The following is a 17,690-nucleotide window of genomic DNA, read 5'->3' as shown; positions in this document are numbered from 1 at the left end:
GTGTGTCAGGAGTGCTGTAGACCTGTTTTCCTGTTTTCTTTCAGCCAGTTATGGGGACAGAGTGTTCTGCTTTCGGGCGTGTAGTTTTTCCTCTCTACAGGTCTTCAGCTGTTCCTATGGGCCTGTGTCTTGAGTTCACCAGACAGGTCACTTGCAGCAGAAAAGTTGGTCTTACCTGTGTTCCCGAGGCTCAAGTTCGCTCGCGGGGTGCTGCCCAGGAGCTCTCTGTGGCGGCAGCAACCAGGAAGATCTGTGCCGCCGTTTCAGGGAGCTTCAGTGCACCAGGGTTCCAGATGGCGTCTGGTGTTTTCCTCTGGCGTCCGAGATGTGTGTGCAGAGTGCAGTCTCTTCTGGTTTCCCAGGTGTGTCTGCCTCTCTGAGGGTTTAGCTCTCCCTCCCACGGGATTTGGGTGCAGAGAACTGTTTATCCAGTCTGTTTCCTCCAGGTTCTGGCAGTGTCTCAGGCGCAGGGGTCCTGCTGCTCCTGGGCCCTCCCCTACGGGAACCCAGAGGCCTTATACAGTTTCCTCTTGGGCCAGGGATGTGGGCAGGGGTGGGCAGTGTTGGTGGTCTCTTCCGCTCTGCAGCCTCAGGAGTGCCCACCTGACCAGGCGGTTGGGTCTCTCTCTCTCGGTGTCTGGGAGCAGAGAGCTGCTGCGGGCTGGGATCCGCGGGTGTGGGACTCCCAGTAAACACAGGAGGTGCCCGGTCCTAGAGGAATTCTGCCTCTGTGTGTCCCGAGATCACCAGGCAGGTCACTTGCAGCAGAAAAGTTGGTCTTACCTGTGGTCCCGAGGCTCAAGTTTGCTCGCGGGGTGCTGCCCACGAGCTCTCCTCCCTTACTACCTTTATAGCAGACTCTTCAATTCATTAATCATAGATGATATCCACTAATATCTCTCATACACACACACACACACACACACACACACACACACACACACACACGAGATCTTTGTTTTACAAAGGACAGGAGGAATTTAAAATAAAGGGTTTTGGAGAAATAATATTTTTCTTTTCTGGGAAGGCTTTATAGATGAGGTTTAGATGTATAGGACTAAACCACACACAGACACACACACACACACACACACACACACACACACACACACACACTCTTTTTCTAATCACTTTTAAATTTGGGAATAAATAGCTGCTCAGAAACAGGAGAGCCAGCTGACAAAATGTGAAACAGTTGAAGAGGACGTCATCTTGGAAGTAACTCAGAATAAATATGATATTATAAAATTGGAGGTATCAGGCCTCTTGATGTGGAGCTTGGAGTTCTGGTGATGGGCTCTATAAAGAGTGCATCCTCCCTTGGTGGCTCTATGGGCAGTGGACATAGATCAATTGGAGTTAGAATGACAACTAGTGACAGAAAAAAAACTAGAAAAAAATTAAAATTTGAAAGGAAACATTTCAACTAATTATCTTTTGGGTAAATTAAATTCCACAAATCTGTTTTTTAAAGGTAAACATGGCCTTTAAGATGCTTTGATTACTTGTGGTAATTCTGCCAGGATTCTTTATCCTTCTCAGTAGTATACATCTACAACTACTACATTGCTTATAGACAACAACCATTAAGTTTTAGCGAATTTTATCCTAAAAACAGGTTGTGGGAGCTCTTCCAGTCTGTTACTCCCTGACAGTGTCAGGAAGAAGTAGGGTCCATATAAGTACCTGTCTAGAAACCCCCATCCTTCACTCTAGACTATCATTTGGTTTATCTTGGTACTCTTCGTTCAAGTCTAACTGGCCTTCAGCTGGCTTCCAAGGACAACATGGGACTCTATTATTTGGGTGTCACAATAGATACAACTATGCTGTGTCTGTCCCATGACTATGTAATGATGGAAGTATTGATCCAGATAGGATGTGCACATGTACATGTGTGAGTCCCATATCACAGACATACTTGTCATTCCATCTCTTCTCACTTAATTTAAGAATGCTGTTATTCCTGAGCAATCCTCCTGTCTCATCTCGTGTTTCTGATTTTAAATGTTAGAAGTAAAATAGGATTGGACTGAGTATTTGTTTCATTCTCTTTCTAGCATACTCTCTTTGGGGAACCTTTCGTTCTCAGACAGTGTTAAAAAGGTCTGAGTGCAAAGCTATGAGTTAAGAATAAAATTTCTCAGTGTTTAAAAGAGAGGATATAGCAAGAAGGGTCATATATCAGAACATCCTCTTGGTATATTTCCTATAAAATACTTATAATAGAAATTCACAACTGCATGCAATATAACAAATTGAATTCCACCTCATTTGTTTTTCCTACATATAGAAAATGAAAATTAGTAATTGGATTATTTGGTCAAAGCATTAGTCAGTATTAGTGAGCTGGAGTAATAATGGAATAAATAGAAAAAGAATCATATAAGATAGTTGTGATTGTTTGGGTCAATTCAGAGATAAGAATGAGATCCTATGAGAATTAGATATGACTTAGCTTTGTATTTGCCAGAAATAATCCTGTGGTAAAGTATACCTATTTAATTTAAACATTATTGGCATTTCAACCAAGCCGTTATGTATTATTTTGGAATGTGAAAGTTATCACAGCTTCAAAGTTATTGAATTATATCCTATGAATTAGACCTTTAACCATCTTTCCTTTTTAATGCATAGGACCTTTTAGGCTACATACCTGAATATAAGTCAGAGATATAGATAGTAAATAAATATATTCATATACTTATTATACCCTTGTGGTTCTTTTCAAAGTAGTCTATAACAAAATTCTAAGTTATCCTTAACATTATAACATTGTTTTAATTTATCAGTTCAAATTTATTGGCACAAATAACAAAGCATTTCATAGTCTAGTTATATGCAAGTAATAATCTTGTATAAAATAATTGATATTGTTCCTTCATGATTTCTCTTTAAGTAAACAGAGTAAGTTCGATGGTAAAACCTGAGAGCAAGACTGTTATGCTTGCCTATAAAGAAGTGTTCTGCCAAAGGAGGAAACAGACCTCAGAGCAACAAACAATACAGAGAAATAATACTTTATGACCAGATGTAATAGCCCAATATGATATCAGTTTACTGTGAGAGTGGAGAAAAAGACCAAGAAATCAACATGAGTCTTCATATATAAGCAGAAATTGAACAAGCGCACACCCCCACTAGATAAATTTGTTCTCAGCTTTATGTTAACTACAGTTTAAATCTTATTTAGTGGAGGGTGGCAACATCAAAGGCCAGATCAATGGGCTTGATTGATGAACTGAGAGAATCTCCCATGATGTTTTTGAAATCAAGTCAGCTAATAAATAGTGGCTGCTTGGAAAATTGAAAACAAAATGCTTTGATGCAAGAAAATTAGAACATCATTTTACTATATTTTTAAAAGAAAATTTTATTATAATTTAATTTGAGATTATATTTATATCATTTCTCTTTCCTTCCCTTTTCTAGTTCTTCTTTGTACACCCTTTGCTCATTCTCAAATTACTGCACTCTTCTTTGTTATTACATATATTATATATGTATATTTTAAAATTTATAAATAATAAATATAACCTGCTCAGTTCCTTTACTACTTTTATGCATTTCGAGAATAACCACTTGATATTTGATAACCAATTGGTGTGATCATCCCTGGGAAGGCTATTTTCCTGCTCTCCGCATTTAACTGTTGGTAGTTCTTTGTCAAGGTTGCAACATGGCACACTTCCTGACTTACATTATCATGTCTACTAGGGTCCTTCTTGTCCAGTCTTGTTTAGGCAGCCATGTTGATGAGGCATCGTGGGTATAGCTTCTCAGACAATTTTAGGAGATGAAGTCTTACACACAGCTTGCTATTTCTTTGGCTCTTACAATCCCTTTTCCCTCTCTTCCAAAATGATCTAAATGTTAGGGTAGGAGTTGTGGATTTATCACTTTGGATGGGGTTCCACAACTATACGTTTAATTGGTTGTGTTTTTATGGTCTTTGTCTGTTGCAATAAGTTTCCTTGATAAGAGGTGAAAGCTATACTTATCTGTGGGTTTAAAGAAAGCCAGTTATTTGTACCTGAGGATTGTCACATGGTTATTCTGTACTTCAAAGCAGTGCCCACTTAGAAGTGAGTAAATACATGTATCTTTCTGGGTCTGAGTTATCTCACTTTGAATTACTTTTTCTATTTCTTTTTAAAAAATGAATATTTATTATTTGCATTTCAAATGTTATCCTCTTTCCTGGTTTCTTGTCCATAAACCCCCATCCTATCCCACCTCCCCTTTCTTCTATGAGGGTGTTCCCCCACCCAACCACCCACCCATTCCTCTTGCTTCCCCACGCTGACATTCTGTTACACTGAGGCAGGACCAAGGGCTTCTCCTCCTATTGGTGTCTAACAAGGCCATCCTCTGCTACATAGGCAGCTGGAGCCATGGGTCTGTCCATGTGTACTCTTTGGATGGTTATTTAGTCCCTGAGAGCTCTGGTTACTGAGTGTTGTTGTTCTTGTTGGGTTGTAAACACCTTTAGCTCCTTCAATCCTTTCCCTAACTCCTCCAATGGGAACAACCTTCTCAGTTTAATTGTTGGCTGCGAGCGTCTGCCTCTGTATTTGTCATGTTCTGGCAGAACCTCTCAGGAGACAGCTATATCAGGCATCTGTCAGCATGCACTTCTTGGCATCAGCAATATTGTTTGAGTTTGGTGACTGTATGCATATGGACTGGATCTCCAGGTGGCCTTTCCTTCAGTCTCCGCCCCAAACTTTGTCTTCGGATCTCCTCCTATGAGTATTTTTGTTCCACTTTCTAAGAAGGACTGAAGCATCTGCACTTTGATTGTCCTTTTTCCTGAGATTCATGTGGTTCCTTTTGGGCCAGGAATTTGAGCAGAAGTGATGGACTCACCTTTGCTCTCAGGATTGTCAGCACTTCTGAGAGTCCAGCTCTTTCACAAAGGGATCTGTGTACAGAGAACCGTGGTCTGGGGGCAGGCAGAAAAAGAGAAGCAAATTACTTTTTCTAGTTACATTCATATGAGTAAAAAATTTCTTGTTCCCCTTTTAAAGAAGGAGTGAAGCATTCGCATTTTGGTTATTTGTCTTGAGTTTCATGTGTTCTGTGCATCTAGGGTAATTCGAGCATTTGGGCTAATAGCCACTTATCAATGAGTGCATACCATGTGTGTTTTTCTGTGATTGGGTTACCTCAGTCAGGATGCTATTTTCCAGTTCCATCCATTTGCCTAGGAATTTCATGAAGTCATTGTTTTTGATAGCTGAGTAGTATTCCATTGTGTAGATGTACCACATTTTCTGTATCTATTCCTCTGTTGAAGGGCATCTGGGTTCTTCCCAGCTTCTGGCTACTATAAATAAGGCTGCTATGAACATAGTGGAGCACATGTCTTTGTTGTTGGGGCATCTTTTGGGTATATGCCAAAGAGAGGTATAACTGGGTCCTCAGGTAGTTCAATGTCCAATTTTCTGAGGAACCTCCAGACTGATTTCCAGAATGGTTGTACCAGTATGCAATTCCACCTTGGGAGGGAGTAGGGATGCAAACTTTAGAACAGAGGATGAAGGAACACCCATTCCGAGCCTGCCCCACATGTGGCCCATACATATACAGCCACCAATCTAGATAAGATGGATGAAGCAAAGAAGTGCAGGCTGACAGGTACTGGATGTAGATCTCTCCTGAGAGACACAGCCAGAACATGGCAAATACATAAGCGAATGCCAGCAGCAAACCACTGAACTGAGAACGGGACCCCCACTGAAGCAATCTTAGAAAGGACTGAAAGAGCTTGAAGGGGCTTGAGGCCCCATATGAACAACAATGCCAACCAACCAGAGCTTGCAGGGACTAAGCCACTACCCATGGACTGACCCTGGGCTCCAACTGCATAGGTAGCAATGAATAGCCTAGTAAGAGCACCAGTGGAAGGGGAAGACCTGGGTCCTGCCAAGACTGAACCCCCAGTGAATGTTATTGTTGTGGCAAGGGTGGTAATGTGGGAAGGATGGGGAAGGGAACACCATATAGAAGGGGAGGGGGAGGGGTTAGGGGGATGTTGGCCCAGAAACTGAGAAAGGGAATAACAATTGAAATGTAAATAAGAAATACCCAAGTTAGGGGTTGGGGATTTAGCTCAGTGGTAGAGTGCTTGCCTAGCAAGCGCAAGGCCCTGGGTTTGGTCCTCAGCTCGGAAAAAAAAAAGAAAAAAAAAAGAAATACTCAAGTATTTTTTTTATACCTGGAGAGTATTCCATTGTATACTACATATGCATGTATATATGTGAATATATATATATATATATGTATACACACACATATATTCATTGTTCAGTTGAAGGACATATAATTGGTCACACACACACACACACACACAGTTGAGGGACATCTAGTTTATTTCCAGTTTTTGGCTATTATGAATAAAGCTTCTATGAACATAGTTGAGCTAAGTAATAAGGAGTACCCAAGGGAGGATGCATGAATCTCATTCATAAGGGGAAACATAATAGTAACCAGAGGTGGATGGAGAGAGGGAACTGGGTGGTAAAGCGGTTGAGGAGGGACGGGGATGAGGATTAGGTGTAGCAATAAGGATGGTCAGGAGAGGACTTGGAGTAAGAATGGAAATCAGTGGGGGGGGGGTGGGCATCTCTGATTCTAGCTGAAATTTCTATCAAGGAGGGATATAGGGTCTGAAGTGGTCACCTCCTATAGCCTCGAGGGACTTTCAGTGGAGGGAAGGGGACATCAACTGACCCACAAAACCTTCAACTCAAAATTTGCTCTGCCTGGAAGATGTACATGATTAAAGTTGGAGCAGAAGCTGAGGGAATGGCCAGAGAATGACTGGTCCGACTTGAGATCCACCCCATGGGAGAGAGCCAACCCCTGACACTATTCACGTTACTCTGCTATACTTGCAGACATGAGCCTAGCATAACTGTCTTCTGAGAGGCTTCATCGAGCAGTTGATGGCAACAAATGTACAGAGCCATATCAAAATGTCAGGCAGAAATCAGGGAGTCATGTGGAAGAGTGTGTTCTAGTATGGAGGGAGCCAGAGGGTTCAAGGATACCACTAGACCCAGAGAACCAACAAATCTAGGCCCATGGGGGAATCACAGAAACTGACCCACCAACCAAAGAGAATAAAAGCTCCGAACCTACAGCCCCTATTTATTTGTAGCAGATGCACAGCTCGGTCTTCATGTGGGTCTCTGAGTGTCTCTGACTCTGTTGCCTGTCAGTGGATCCTAACTGAACTGCCTCCTTAGGCCTCAATGTGAGAGAATGTGCTTAGTTGGTCCTGTTTGATTTGATGTCTCAGATCAGGGTGGTACCTGGGGGCGGGAGTTGGGGAGACTTCCCCTTCTCTGGGAATAAGGAGAAGAGATAATAGTAGAAGGATTTGTCAGGGTAGGCTGAGTAGAGGGGAGGAGCTGGGACTTTGATTGGGATGTAAAATAAATAAATCAAATTAATGAAAACAAAAAGCCAGTTGTTTGTGGGGGAAGACATGCTTTAAATTCTAATACTTGGGAGATAGAAGCAGGCAGATCTTTGTGAGATCAAGGCTAGCCTGGTCTATGTATCCACATAGCATGCTCCATACCAGGCAAGTCTACTCTCAGAGTAGACTCAATGATTATAATGGTGGTGGTGGTGGTGGTGGTGGTGGTGGTGATGTCTCTTTTGAGTTGTTGGTCAAGGCTCTCCAAGATACTTCCAAGCATTATAGGCTATTGATATTGCCCGTGGGTGCCCCCAACCCTAGAGACGGAAGGTAAGGTCCTATTGATGAACACACAAAGCATTTGTACTCAGGACCACAGAAGACCCAAGGTAGATATGAACTGAATGCCTTCTTCCTGAGGACTGTCTTTTATGATACCAGAAAGTGCTATACAAGCTTCCCAAAAAAGGAAGCCACCAATAGTCTTATGTGGCTACAATGCTTAAGAAGTGCAAGTATGACCAACCAGGATGGCATGATTACCCTATGGGTATGGTAGTGGCATATATACCTTGACCATAACAAGCCTCTCACTGAGGACTTTAGACCTGACCGACAAAAGGAAAATCATGCTCAGTACTGGAAACCTAGCCAACTACCTGGGATTCGTGAAGTTACAGAGAGACCCTAGAACTGCTACGTCACCAATAGAAATCCCTAACTTTTTCCTAAATAGTTATTCTTAATTATTTTTTTATAAAGTCAGAGCCAATGCTATTTTGTGCTGAACCAAAATTTTGGTACCATGAAAAGGTGTCTGGCTACAATTCTTGTGACTGAAAGTTAAATTTTGTAACATCACTTTTCACTCACTTCTTGGAAATATGCTCAACAAATAAACAAGGTCGTCAACCACTTTCCTGTGAGCATATGGACAGTGCAAATTGGACTTAGTGGGTTATCAAGAAAAGAAAGATGAGAATGTGGAAGAGATGACAAGTTAGGAGGAGACTGGGGGTAGACATTATCGAGATACATTCTATGGAACTCCCTCTTTGGCTAAGCAACGCAACCAGAGTAGAACAACCTTTGGTTCTAGGCTAACTATGTTGAACAGAACAGAGAACGTTCGAAAACAGATACTCCTCAACGTCACAGTGGGAAGCAAACATATCCCAGAGAACCTTCTGGCGGTTGTCCCAGGAGTCTTGCCAATCCTGGCAGCTCCCCGAGCTAGGTGGTCCTGGTCCTCAGGGGTGCTACTACAAGGGTCCTGCTGCTCCCACAGAGAAGTAGGCTAGAGAATTCATAATGTTGTGAGGAGTGAGAAGAGGGACCACTAATTATTTGAGCCTGTCAGGGCAACTATGATTGGGAGAGTGCTCTGGGGGCAGAGCTAGGCAGACAAGAAGGGTGGGGTGGGCGACTCCACAACCACTAAAGAGGATTGAAGGTTCTCTAGCTGCAGAAGGTGACCCTGAGCCTGAAGTTAAGGTGAGCCTGTTTTTGGGGCTTTTGAGTTCTCTTGGGTGAGGGTAAAGAGAAATTGGAAAAAAATGCATATTTTCATTCCCCCAGATAATAGTATTTTACACAGTAGAATATACCATAAAATGTTTGGACTGCATTTCAACGCGATAGAAAATAGAATAATGTCTGGCTCTTCAATGTGATAGAAAATAGAATAATGTCTGGCTCTTTCAGGTTTTTCATTCTGTGCATTCTTGTATGTGCTAGTAGGCAGCTGGCCTCACATTGATCTAGGTACTCAAATTGTGAAGGCACACGTGGGTGGGGCTTAAAGCTGAGACAGTCGCTTCTGTACTGCCACCCCAGGAAGTCTCACAAGGCGCCATTGCTGATTTTGAACGCACATCTGCAGTGAGGAAGCATTGAAAACAGTGAAGGCAACTCTGAAATAAAACCCTGCAGTAGAACAGTCAAATGGGGGATGAGACCACTTCATATAATTTTAAAAATTTGGGGAGGGGGCAATTATCGGTGATATTTAGTGATCAGAATCAGGATTTAAATAGCTTAATCCTAAAATGATCCGATGCTAATTATGCTATTCCAGTTTGAGTGCTTTAGTTTCTCTTTAGGAAGTTGGTTGAGAGTTTCTTTTTCCCTCTCTCATTTGAAAGAATGCAGTTTGGGGAGTACTAGTGTGCACAATAGTTAGTTCCCAGAGATTATCAGTGCTCTTAGTATCTTTACTGTCCCACTAAATATATATATATATATACATATACACACATATATATACATATATATACATATATATATGTATGTATATGTATTTAGATCTGTTTTGTAGGTTAGTAAACTGAAGTTCAGAGAAAGGGTTTTGCCAGGGTCACACTGTTATTGATGGCAGAGTCAAGACATAATCTTAACAGACCTATCCATTTTCCAGTGTTTTCCCTCTTAGTTACAACTCAGTGAGGTTGCCCAAGAATGGTTTCGAGATGATTTTATTTTAAATCTGCAGAAGAGACAACCTCCATGCCAGTGGCTTGAGAAGAATGCAACATTTGATAATAATGCACTTAATAGGTAGCAATGAGGGGAATATAATACTTGAAGAACTATTTCCCCCATCTCTTTGAAGGATTAGTCATTTGTTTACTTTGTCCATTCACTTCATGCCCTTTTAGAGTCAAGACCCTTTAGAGAAACAAGCACTCCTATTTATGCAGAAGGAACTTGTACTCTATCAATTACTTATTGCCAACCCTATCCCTCAAGGCAACAGGTCTTTAGAAACAGTGAAGGCTTAGATTCTAAATATTTTAGGCTTTACAGCCGTATGGTTTTCAGAGACAAGGACTCAACTTTGCTCTTCTGTCTTTGTTTGGAGATGGATGCTTTTTGAGGAAAGAGAGACTTATTTAGTTAAACTGTAAACTGATTCATATAGCATGGTGTTAGTGTTTGAATTAGGTCCTCTTGGCTGTATCATAATATTATAGAGAATAAAAGAATCCTAGATAATGTGTGAATGAATGGTGTATGGCTGAATCCCTGGGAACAAAGCCAAGGGGATTGGGTTCCCTGACAGTGCTCATTTGCCAATTCCTGTTTTAGACTATGGAGTAATTTCTAGATCACTTTTCTTGACAATGACTGGCATGTGTTAAGGTATATGCTCTGTATCAGATCCTTCACAAACATCACGCATGTGAGCAGAGGGGCTTTGGAGATTCCATTACTAAATAATATAGTTTGAACTAGGTTGTTGTAAATGTGCCACTGCTATTTTATTTTGAATTTTTGTCTACTGAAACACTTGAAAAGTTATCTCTTACCAGTTCTGTTACCCTTAATTACATTTTGTGTCTTCAGTTTTACTGAGTTCTCACATATTCAAATCATGATGAAAATCATGATTACTTATTTTTCCTGTGATTTGCTAAGTATGTACTCATTAATACTAATGTAAGATCATGGTTTCTGCTACCATGTCTGTTTAAAATTAGGAACATAAAAAGCCTAATGATCCTGAAGAATCCTCAAGAACAATCCAAAATTTCACAACATAAGTGTTTTGGGAAACACTCACCAAAGCTCTAGTGGGAAATATCGTCTACCTCTCCCTCTCCCTCTCCCTCTCCCTCTCCCTCCCTCTCCCTCTCCCTCTCTCTCCTTCTTCCTCTCCCTCTCTCCCTCTTCCTCTCCCTCTCCCTCTCTCCCTCTTCCTCTCCCTCTCTCCCTGTCCCTGTCCCTGTCCCTGTCCCTGTCCCTGTCCCTGTCCCTGTCCCTGTCCCTGTCCCTCTCCTTCTCCCTCTGCCTCTCTCTCAAGTATGCAGGTTCCAGCTGAAAGAATTAGACCAGATCAAATCAAAGGATGTAATTCTAGGGACATAGCTGATGTGTTTTCTGAGGCTTTGGTACTTGTTTTTACTAAAAAAGTTGTCAGATCCAATTTTTGGTGAGTCTACAGTGTTAATTATGAAGAAAATATTTGAGGGCATTGGTAGAACAATTGCATTTAACCAGATATATTTTCTTTTGAGTTAGTGTTTTAACTTTATCATGAAAGAAACTTAGCTGCGTTGTATAAAATGTAGTTTGTAGGGACAGTTACTAGGTTAAAGAGTTTACAGAATTCTCATAAAAAACTGGAATGATTACACAGAATGAAGAATTAGTTTGGCCATAATAACATTTCTGTTTCAGAATTTATAAAAATTATTTTACTTTATTTTCTTATAGGCTATGTAGATATTAATGTTGCCAATATTAAAGGAGAGAGTTTTTCACTGAAGTTAATATAATTTCTTGTGACCCTAAAAATACAGAACAAGAGAATGCTAGAGATGAAGGAATTAGTAGATTATTTACACCTGGGTTTCTCATCAGCAGCACTATTAATACCCTGGATTAGGTTGTTCAGTAATGGGAGGTGATGGTACATGATGCTGGTGAGTGCGAGGATGGAGCAGTCCTGGGCACTGAAGAATATTTAGCAGTATCTATGTTTTCTGCACCTGATATTCCTTCCATGTTGGATATAGTATGTTTGTAAAAGTCTTTGTATGTTGAAAAAAATGCTACTCTAGGGATGTCTTGGTGGGAGTCATCTTTGATTAAGAAACTGTGGCGTGGTACAGCCATCTTGCTATAAAATAATGTTGACCTTGTGCCTGCATTCAAAGAATTAAGAAGCGTTTCACTTAGTAGCATAGTTAGGACTAGTATGTTGTAAGTAATAGAAAGCAAAGAATGAAGTTATGGATATAATTCAAAGCCTCCATAGATAACACCGGCAAATTTAAAAAATGCATTTTTGGGGCTGCCATTTTGTTCTATGATCCTTTCTAGTCTTTCTTTTTCTAAGACTTTCAGATTTCTAAGACTTTCTATTGTATTGATCAATAGCACTAAGAAAATCAATGAACACATCACTTAATTTTATTGACTACATTTACACATAAACACTCTCATGTGTGCACATGCACAGCCATGCACATGCACACATGTGTACACACTCACACAATGAGACAGGGTGTTGCCTTGGTTGGCTTGAGCTCATGGAAGCTGGGGTTTTAGGTGTGTGTCCCTTTGTTATACTAGTTTGTTTGTTTACAAGACTTTCTCAATGAAGTATACTATGTTGATTCTGATAGAAGCATTTAATGTTCCAATGTCCTGTGATGAAATTCATTGACATCATTAATATCTGGTCCCTTTTGTCTATACCACTGAAGAGATGAACAAATCATTAGCATGAGCTCCTTTCTAAGTCTGCATCTGTTGTCTACGAGGAGATATTTCCTTAAGGCTTTGTCTTCTGTCTGGCATAGTCACAAAACAGACTATATTACTCTCTTCCTTAAATTTATTTTACATAAATACTCCTATTCAAACCTCTCAAAATGTATGTTTGATTCTTTTAAAAAATGTCCCAGTGAAGACTGGCAATATAATTCTATCAGGCAATGACAAATTCCATGTTCTTTTTGTTTTTCTGGGAGATACAAATACACACACACACACACACACATACACACACACACACACACACACACACACACACACACACACACACACACACAACCATACATATTGTCTCACCCCAGAAAGAAAACCCATGAAATATCAAAATAATGATCTCACAACATCCATCTGGACAATCAACTGTAGTCTCCTGTCAGTCTTCTCCCCTGAGTTGTTCAATTTTTTTCTATGCTGCTAGAGGTGGGGGACCCTCAAATATCTCCCAAGTGTTTCTTCTCCCAAACATGGGAGGCTTTATTTACCTCCTTAGTCAAATGAGATTCTCTCCTACAGGGAATATATCAACTTTGGGGGAAAGTGTCATACAAAAATGTATGTTTGTGTGTGTGTGTGTGTGTGTGTGTGTTTGTGTGTTTGTGTATGTATGTGTGTGTGTGTATGTTTGTGTATGTATGTATGTGTATTGGGTAGGGATGCAGATTCTTCTAGAGCATTTAGACAAGAAGTAGAATGGGCAACCAAGAACTTGGAGTTTCCTACAGTGGGAAGAAATTGACCTTCACCAATTTGTAGGACAGACGTCAGTGGGGAAAGAAGATCTTAGCAGATTAAAGCAAAAGACAGATGGTGGAGCCCTTGCATACTAAACCGAGAGACTTTAATTTTTATCCCAAGGACAAGAGAAAGGGTATAAATTGAGCAGACTTTATAGAAATCATCAACAAGAATCTATTTCCACAACTATACATGGTGTCAAGTACTTTAGTTTCTTGATCACAAAACTGTTCTTCAAAGTGACATGTGGTGGTGGCAGAGATAGCCGGACATTAAAAGACAGAGTGAACTGTGAGAGAAGAACCAACACACAAGGACATCGAGGCATTGCTACTTTCTAAAAGTATCTGTGGAATTACGCTGTGCCAAACATACTGATCAATGTCAAGTGATAATTTCATACAAGGGAATAAATACTTGATTCAGAAACTAACAGTTGGGAGCAGAACGTAGGAGTATGACCAGATCTTTCAGGCAAGAGAGAAAAGACAGTTTCTAAATTCAACTGAACTGGTGACCAAATTAACTTCTATTAGCATTTGAAGAAATAACCTTAGCCCTAACTAGAGCATGTACATTTGCAAAACAGTCTCAGTTTTGGAGAAAGCTGCTGCTGCTTCAGTTCTTGTTCTGTGGGATGGTACAGTCTGTCCCTGTTATGATGCCTCACTACCCCAAAGAAATAGAAAGATTGCAAACTGCGAAACTGGGAAACCAACAAAGCCAAGTTGTCCCGACTTCTGTAGTTTAGCCTTTGAATTGTCAGCTTACCCATGAACTGGGATATATTTAACACAGGAGGAGGTCTATATTGTTGTCCTTGAAATGTAGGATGCTTATTACTTTTTACAGATTTAATTAAACATATGATTGTTGTGTGCTATAGGAAAAAATTGTGGTCAGTGAATCAGAGGATGACTAAAATAATATTATATTGTGCTTTGATGTAAAACCAAAATCTGCATGAAAGAACAGGATCTGACAATAATGCCTGCCAATCAGAAGCTTTTTTCAAAAGTTGCCATATATATGCATATATATGAATATATATATAAGAGTATATACAAGAATATATATGAGTATATACAAGAAAAAAATATATATATATTCTTTTCAAAAAACAGCTGGCCTCCCAGTAATACCACTGAACTTAGTATAACAAGATGCAGTTAGACTAGGCACATATCCTCACATTAAGGCTGGATGAGGCAACACAGTAGAAAGTAAGTCCTAAGGTTTGATTTCTTTCTCTTGTCCCTTCATACAGACGAACAATAAGTTGAGAAAATTATTAGCAGTAAATCCAACTTAGTACCTTCCATGGAGGTATTGGACAAAATTTGTTTCCTATCACAAAGAAATAAGAATCTAGTATTTGTTCATATTACCTCCCAGACTTTGAAAAGCAGGCCACTTTTATTGCAAGCTAGAGAAATTATCCTTTTCAGGATTGTTTTTGGACACGTATACAGTTAAAGTGTTATTCAAAAGATTTAAAAATAAATGTTAAGTATTTGGCATAATATTTTGAGACACTTAGTTAAACTCAAAGGACTTCTGTAAATTTTCACATTAAAATATCAAATTCTTTTCAAATGAGACTTTGCAGAAATTCTCCTGTTCACATTGGCTTTGGTAATGATTCCATTCATTTAGTCTGCTCTATTCTTTCTTTAAGGTACTAATTTGATTCTCAGAAAATTAAGAAAGGCAATATGGTAAAAGGCAATTTTTCCTTTTATGTAAAAATATAAAGCCTTACTAATTTCCTTGCTTTAATTTTGCTTTCCAAGTGTGAACTTTTTTGAATCCACAAATGTTCATATTTTATTTTCCTGTTTTGGAGAGGAAGGGGTGGTTGTTAGCTCATGAATGGAATGCTTGGCAATGTGGTAGTTCTTTTTACACTGTTACTTGAAAAAGAAAAAAAAAACAGGTAAAACTTCTGCATATAACATAGAATAAAGAGAGTGTAAGTATAAACATTACAAAATAGAAGTAATGTAATAGTTTATGTAAGAACTGCATTAAAATAAGAGTAGAAACATTGCCCATGAAAAAGTCATGTTGACAAATGTCCAGAAAGAGAATGCTGGGCATAAAAGGGACTATGTTGGTAGACAGTGAGTGTTTGATTAACTGTGATTTCTAGAGAAAGAAATGCGCATTGTAGATGAAGTTCTGGTTCATTATTCATGTTTAAAATAAAAACTCCTACTGATACAATAATCATGATAATAATAGTTGGTTATTGAAGAAAGTTCTTAATTCTTTTCTTATCTATTATCATCTCATGTCATATTCACGCAGCTCTTCTGGAGAAATAGAAATCACAAAATATGCCCAATTTCTGTGTATTAATGTGCCATTATAAGGTAAAAATAAACATCAAATTAAATAAGATTATGACTGTTATAGTTTGTTTCTGATTAACTCAGAAATCATTATCTGAAAAGAACATTTTTATAAAAATGAAGGTAGGGACCTCTCATATAAAGTATGTTGGGATGCTTACAAGGTGCTCATACAGAATATAACATATATATTTTACCTTTAAAACTTGTTGTAGGGCAGACTTCTTAATTTTGGAAAATTGATTAAATGATTTTTACCATGTAGTGCTTTATGGTAATGATTTAATAAAAATTTTTGAAAAAAAAAAAAAAACTCCTACTGAATAGTTTCCATATCCTACAAGCTGTTTTTAAACTAAAAATTATTACACTTACTATTCATCATTTATTTATTATGCTACATTTTATTATGTAATCAAAGTCAGAGGATACCTTGCAGGAGTTAGTTCTCCCCTTCACTATGGGTGTTCTAGGATTAAAGCTCAGGTCCCTGGGCTTGGCAGTCAGTGTCCATATTAAATGAGTCACTTCCCAGCTCCAGTTGCTTGCTTATAAGAGAAAAATTTCCAGTCTTTTTCCTGGCTTCCCAAACCGAAATACTCCTCCAGTGTCTGCTGCCCTAGTAGACTATGATTGTTGACTCTCAGACTCTAGCACTAGATAACTTTTTCACATGGTCAGGTGGAAATGTTTGCTTTTTGCCATTTCACTTGGCTTAGGATGCTCTGCCGTGAACGTCGGATTTCATTTTTTTTCCAGTTCTTTATTTCTCTAATTTATCACGTCTTTGTGCAGTGAGTGCTGGACTAGCCTTATTTGTATTTTAGACTCGATCCTTACCCTCTTTGGATCATCTTCGCTCCTCTGTCATATGAAGGCATAGTCAAAGAAGTGCATCTTTGTGGACATTGCGTAGATTGTGCACTGTAGGGACACTGGGAGGAAACAGTTGAGTGCAGAAGTTTTACTGATATGTGTTTATAGGAGATAGTTCTCTAATGAGACAAATGGCAGAATAGAGAGCTAGGAAATCTTACCTGCAATAGCATAGAAATGGAGGTCTCTCTACCTATGCTGTAGGATGCTATGGGTATAAGGTGGGGCCCAAGGGATTGTTGCAAATTGAAGCATATGCTTCAGGCATTTGTTTTCTGTATTAGCCATGAATTATCTGTTCATGACTCCAAGGTGTGGCTTTGACCTAGGACAAGGCCCTTCTCTGTGGCATTAGTCAGGGCCATTGCAATGAGCCATAAACTAGTGATGAGCTCAGATGAATTCATGCATTGCCCTTGGAACTACAGTTCTTTTTTTTATTTTTCCTAGAAAATAGTAGGCATTACAAGCATTATAAACCACCCACTAGAGCTATAAACATTGTCACAATTCTAAATAATCCCTTGGGGCCTTGGTTAGAAATCATTGATAATCACTAAATTAAAAGACTGCTTATATCTACTATGGCTTTAAGGCTTGTGGATGAATGGGTGCATTGTGGATTAGAATAGCAAATCCGGCATGGCTCAAATAATACTGACTGAATATAAATAGTTATGTGCAACTACTACTGCAAAGAACATGGAGGATATTTAGAATGTTGCTATCTATTGCCCTGTAGAGCAGTTGAACCAGTATATATTCTCATTAGCAATCTAACACTCATGGGTTTTTAAAATCTGCTAATTTGAATTTTTATGAATTTTCACTAATGTTGTGGAGGAGGCTCAAGAAGGCAGGTAAAGAATTGGGGCTTGTGTAATCTAGGTTATGCCGCTGTGCATATTTTTATCTGGGTTTCTCCAGTGCTTCTAGAGATCTCTAAGAATAAAGGAGAGAGCTGGACACTTTATAATTCATATTTAAGAAAGACTAGAGTACTTAAAAAAGTG

General features: G+C 39.3%; 1 long non-coding RNA gene across 1 annotated transcript in view; it reads left to right on the top strand.

The window, feature by feature from the left end:
- Positions 1 to 8,616: 8,616 nt before the first annotated feature.
- The window catches only part of LOC108353192 (uncharacterized), a 39,421-nt gene continuing 30,347 nt past the window's right edge, over positions 8,617 to 17,690 (top strand). The window contains exon 1 of the long non-coding RNA XR_005496701.2: positions 8,617 to 8,926. This is a non-coding gene — a long non-coding RNA (uncharacterized LOC108353192). The remainder of the gene's footprint in view (positions 8,927 to 17,690) is intronic.

Source organism: Rattus norvegicus, chromosome 19 (genome assembly GCF_036323735.1).
Source record: "Rattus norvegicus strain BN/NHsdMcwi chromosome 19, GRCr8, whole genome shotgun sequence".
NCBI lineage: Eukaryota > Metazoa > Chordata > Mammalia > Rodentia > Muridae > Rattus > Rattus norvegicus.
Note: the sequence above shows the minus strand (reverse complement) of the source record. Positions and strands in the feature narration are given on the sequence as shown.